The sequence below is a fragment of the Pipistrellus hanaki genome, assembly GCF_964339955.1.
Source record: "Pipistrellus hanaki genome assembly, chromosome: 3".
NCBI classification, from domain to species: domain Eukaryota; kingdom Metazoa; phylum Chordata; class Mammalia; order Chiroptera; family Vespertilionidae; genus Pipistrellus; species Pipistrellus hanaki.
In genome coordinates, this window is record NC_140505.1 from 63427158 (window position 1) to 63433157 (window position 6000).

Sequence of the window (6000 nt, forward strand, 5' to 3'; positions counted from 1 at the left end):
GTTATATCCACCATAATATATTTATTTCCTGATTTAGAAATAAAGTTGATTTGACATTTCCACATTATAAAAATATTAAACATTTATATCTGATGCTATGTATCTAATTAAACAGAAAATATTTCTATCAATAATAAGAAATAGTATAGTTTTAATTCCTTAGCATAATATTGTAATATTGCCAAATTACTTTATAAGAAGTTATACTAATTCAGAGTTCTCAAAGTGTCATAAAATATTGACACTTAGCATAATAATATTGCCAAATTACTTTATAAGAAGTTATACTAATTCAGAGTTCTCAAAGTGTCATAAAAATAATTTTAAAAATTGCCAGAATATTTTTTTTATCTTGGCCAATTGCATGTGTGCAAATGTTTATTTCATTTTTAATATCCATTCCTTTGCTTACTAATAATTTTATTGAAATATTCATGTGATGTACTTGTATGACATATTAATTCATGTATTATTAATGGAACTCTTGGATTTATAGATCTATTTATATGTCTTCTTCTTTTCCTCTTCTTTTTAAATATTTGTCAACTTTACATTTTTTTCCTAGCTTTTTCTTATTTCAGGCACCAGGAAATTACATATAATTATATGTTAACATATCCTCCAGATTATATAAATATATTTCCACATTAAATGTACAAAATTGAATTAATTTTTTATTATGGCTTTGAGCAAAGTTCTAAATGTTATACTTTGAAGACTCTATCACTGAGAAAACCTCAGTTTTGCCCTTAATTTCTTCCTCTTCATTATACTTTATATCAGTTGATCAAACAATTTTGTTAACTATTTAAAACTCTCTCTTTTATTTACCTTTTTGTCCCCATCTTGATTTCAACTGTTAAGATTATCTTACAATTTCTTGCTGGGTAACTCTGCCTAGCATAACGTGTGGAAAAATCATAACAGATGATTGATGGGAACTTGTCAATTTTATTAATAATTAAAATCTTCATGCATTTGGTCCCTCTTACAATTAAAAAATATGATCACATCAAACCTTTACATACATAAACATCAATTCCTTTCCAATGACATGTGGGTGCTATACAATTTTTTGTAATATTTAAATGTCCCATTATTATTTTCCCACTGTTTACCCTCCAGCCTTATTCCTAGACACTCTGCCTCAACCACATTGTAATTTCTGTTAGTCTGAGAGTTTGCCATTTTTCTCTAACCTGGCTTCACATTGCTGCAAAGTGGGTCTAATCTAAATCTGTTTACCATTACTAGAGCCATGTGTACTGAGGACCATCTATCTTCCCCACAGGGCCTGTTAGAAACCACAGTAGGTGTTCTGTGGGGTTGCATGTTCTGAATATATCCTTTAAAAATTGGATTGTTTCTAAGGTAACTAAGACAAGCTAATAAATATAAGATAAATATTCATTGAGGAGCAGTATGGAAAAATATTGTGACAACAAAATAAAAGGAAAAATCCAGTCTGTTTTTTTTTTAATTTCTTTATTGATTAAGGTATCACATATTTGTCTTCATCCCCCCATTCCCAACCCAAACTCCTCCCCATGAATGCCCCCACCCCTCTGTTGCCCGTGACCACTGGTTAGGCTTATATGCATGCCCCAGTCTGTTTTAAGTTCATTTCTGATGCGAAATAAAAACACAGATCTTGCAGAGACCCAGCCCCCACTTCTAGCCCTTCCTATCTTCTACCCTTGATTTGAAACTCTCATCTGTTAAAATTAAAGCATAGTAACTATAGAACTGAGAAACAATCCCAGAAATACAGGATAGGCACAGAGCACCTGTGATCCATACAAGGGGAAAGAAATCACTCAATTTAAACCCAAACATTTGCATTTTAACACTACATCAGCACTCACTAAACATGTATTAAATTCATTTAAACAGTTAATATTTGCGGTCACTACTATAGGGTCAGGAGCAAAATTTCTGATAAGACATACATAGCATGTGCCCTCAAGGATTTACTTCATAGTGGGAGAGACTGTTAAATATATTAATGAACCACTAGATTATTTGAAGATGGTAAAGCACTGAGAGAATATGAGTCCTATGATTCATAAAAATGCTTTATGGAGAGAAAGAAAAAAGATTTTTAACTCAAATTTTGAAAATCAGAAAAACTGAGTGGCTGGATGAAGAGGAGAAGGAACAAGAACCATCAGAGAGGAATTAAAACGTGTGAAGACACTGAACTAGGGTGGTTACTGGCCATCCAGATGGCATCCTGTGTGGGGATGAAGATTGCCCCGCAGAAAGTTAAAGGAGGTCATTACCAGGCTCCATGTGGGGAGGTGAGCTGAGCTCATGTGTGGAAATTCATGTGACTGAAGGAAAACAAAGGTTGAGTAGATAGATTAGAGAATGAACAACCTAAAACAAAACAAAAATTCAGGGAACAAAATATTAGGGAGAAAACAAAGTAAGGTAGTGGCAAGGAAATGGAAAACGGATGCACAACAGGATTTTGATAGTACACATTAACATGGTTTGTGCTCAAAGATGCTACTTAGTAATCCTAACTCAGGCTCAAAATTCAACCTGGCTGAATTAATTAATTAAAAAATTAATAGTTATCCATGTTAATTGATGAAAATTATTTATTTACTCAAATATGATTTCTTAGTAGAAAAAAAATGACATTTTCTTCAAGAATAGAGTCAAATTGCTGGGGAGGATATAGAGAAAAGGGAACTAACTCTAGAGCTAGTGGTGGGAATGCAGAGTGGTACAACCACTTTGGAAAAGAGGATGGAGTTTCCTCAAAATATTAAAAATAAAATTGCCTTGCCCTAGTGGGTGTGGATTAGTTGCTTGGAATATTGTCTCATACCTTGACAGGTGGCAGGTTTGATTTGCGGTCAGGTCACATACTCATGTTTCAGGTTCATTCCTGGTTGTGGAGCATACAGAAGGCAACCATTTAATATTTCTCTCTCACATCCATATCTCCCCCTCTCTGTCTGTGTCTCTGTCTGTCTGTCTCTCCATCTCTCTCTCTCTAAAATCAATAAAAGAAAGAATTTTTAAAAATGGAATTGCCTTTTGACCCAGTGATCCCACTATTGGGAATATATCCTAAAACTCCTAAAATACCAATCAGAAAGAATATATGTATTACTATGTTCATAGCAGCATTATTACAAAAGCCACAATCTGGAAACAGCCAGAATGTGCATAAGTATATGAGTAGATAAAAAAAAAAAAAAAGAAAAAGCTATGTTACATTTACACAATGGAATACTATGCAGTTGTAAAAAAGAGGGAACTCTTACCTTTGCAACATCATTGGTTAACCTAGAGATTATTGTGTTAACCAAAATAAGCCAGACAGAGAAAGATAAATACCATATGATCTCATTTATATGTGGTATCTAATGAACAAAATAAACTGATGAACAAAATGGAGCCAGAAACATGAATATAGGGAACAGATTGAGGGAGCTCAGAAGGGAAAGGAACTGGATTAAAGAAGGTGAAGGGATTAGCCAAAGAGAATATACACATAAACCATGGACACGGACAACAATGTGGCAATGATCAGAGGGAGGAGAGCAGTGTCTGGGTAGAGGCTGGTAAAGGAGTGGAGATAATGTCAACAATAATTTTTTTAATATATTTTATTGATTTTTTTCAGAGAGGAAGGGAGAGAGATAGAAAGTTAGAAACATCAATGAGAGAGAAATATTGATCAGCTGCCTCCTACCCACCTCCCACTGGGGATGTGCCTGCAACCAAGGTACACTCCCTTGACCAGAATTGAACCTGAACCTTTCAGTCCACAGGACAATGCTCTATCCACCAAACCAGACCAGTTAGGGATCAACAATAAAATTTTAAAAAGAGAATGGAGTCAAATTGATAGAAGATGGAAATATCCTTCTTTCCATATTGCTTTCCTAACATTTAAATTTGGAAATTTAAAAGGTTAAACATGTTTAGTCCCTCAAAGAAGAAGGAGGTGGTTATTTGCACTGGAATAGTTAACAGCTAGCAAGAGAACTACTTCTTTTTGAGATGGTTAAAAAAAAGTGTTATATTAAAAAGGAGACACAAAACATCCATTCTTGTAGCATGACATTCATATTAAATTCCCTATTTCCCAAAGTGGATGTCAGAGCACTTAGAACAAATTCCAAATGATCAATATTTCTAGTCTCACATTCCATTTATAATAGATATTAAAGGATCATGAAAGCTACTATTTGCCTCTGTGAGTCATTGTCTTTTTTTCATTCTCCTTATCAAATTCACTGAGCCTTTGTTAGTAATGCTGTTTCATATTGTCCACTTTATTACTTTTAATATCTTATATAAAAATATAGGTTCTACATTAGACTCTGTAACAGCAAATTGCATATCCCCTTCTCTCCTTTCTTCTCCCTTCTCTCTCTTCCCCCATTTCCTTCCTTATCTCCTTCATTTTTACTGTAATGGTCACCTAATAGCTTTTTTACCTTCAATTGATTCTACAGATGGATGCCTTTGTTTTAGTGCAAAAAAATGATTATTTATAAACTAAAAAAATGATTCAACTCTATTACATTATAAGAAGAACACCGGTACTATAAACGTGCCTGTGTTCTAATCCCCATAATTTATGACAATGTAAGATTAAATGCTTTACTTGGAGACTGATAGACCATTCTCAGGATCCATGATTTGCCAGTAGAATTGGGACACTATTATCCTCATGATCACAGTACATAACAGTGAAAGGATACCGATTAAATCAGCAAAAGGAAGGGTACATGGGGCAAAACAAGGGCCAGAAGAAATAATGTACAAGGTTTCATTTGTCACCCCACAGGACACACTTAATTCTCCCAGTTATGATATATGACAACATATTTTAAGTGTTACAAATAGGGGCAGCACACCTAAATTTTGGTTTCTGGGGGTTTTCTTGGGGGTCACTCATACAGGTGTGCGGAGCTAGCATGACCCAAACAACTCATACTCCAGACTTCCAGACTAAAATCAGGTGGTCACTGTAACTCACATTAATAAACTATAGAATCAGTATGTTGATATTTACAAATAACTTGCTAGGATTATTATTGGACATGCATTAAATCTATAAATAAAGTTGAACAGAACTGTTATCTTGACAATATTCAACATTTCTATGCATGAACATAAAATATCTATTTCATTTTATTCATCAGAGTTTTGTGATTTATCTTATGTAGATCATGTATATATATTATTTATACCTAAACATTTTGGGTGTTAATGCATATAGCCAACACAATAGTGATGAAGAATAATATTATTACATGTAAGATATTCTTTAATTTTTGAATACATAAAATGATGTAACAAAGAAAACTTAAAATGGCTATTAAAAAGTTGTTAACATATACTGCCTGATCAAATTGATACAATATGACCCAAGGCCTCTGGCATATATGAACACACATGTCAGGTTGAATATACATGGGATCAGAAAATACTTCCTAGGAGCTGTCCAAAGCTAGTCCTGAAAATGGAATTTTCTTGCTAATATGTAGGGTGTGAATAACCCAGTCTGCAATACCCTTTTCCCACACACATGTTAACAGGGAATTAAAGTCACACACTGAATCTAGCTGGAAATGGGGAGCTTATTTTGCTGCCATCTTCCTCTCATTTTCCCCTTTTTATAAGGACATCACTCATATCAGATTAGATGACCAACTACTTAAGTGGGACTTCATCTTAATCAATTAGATCTGCAATGATTCTTTTAAAATAAGGTCCCATTCTAAAGTACTATGAGTTTAGATTTTAAATTATGAATTTTTAAGAACACATTAGAAATATAGAAGAGTGCTACAAACTATCCACATGCATAAGTGAAAATTTACCCTTAATCTACCATCCAAATATAACTACTCTTCACATATGTATGCCTGTCTTTTCATTGTTGTTGTGCTAATATATACATTTATTATATTAGCCTAAGATATGCTTTTTTTAACATATACCTTTGTCCTTATAAAATATGCAGTG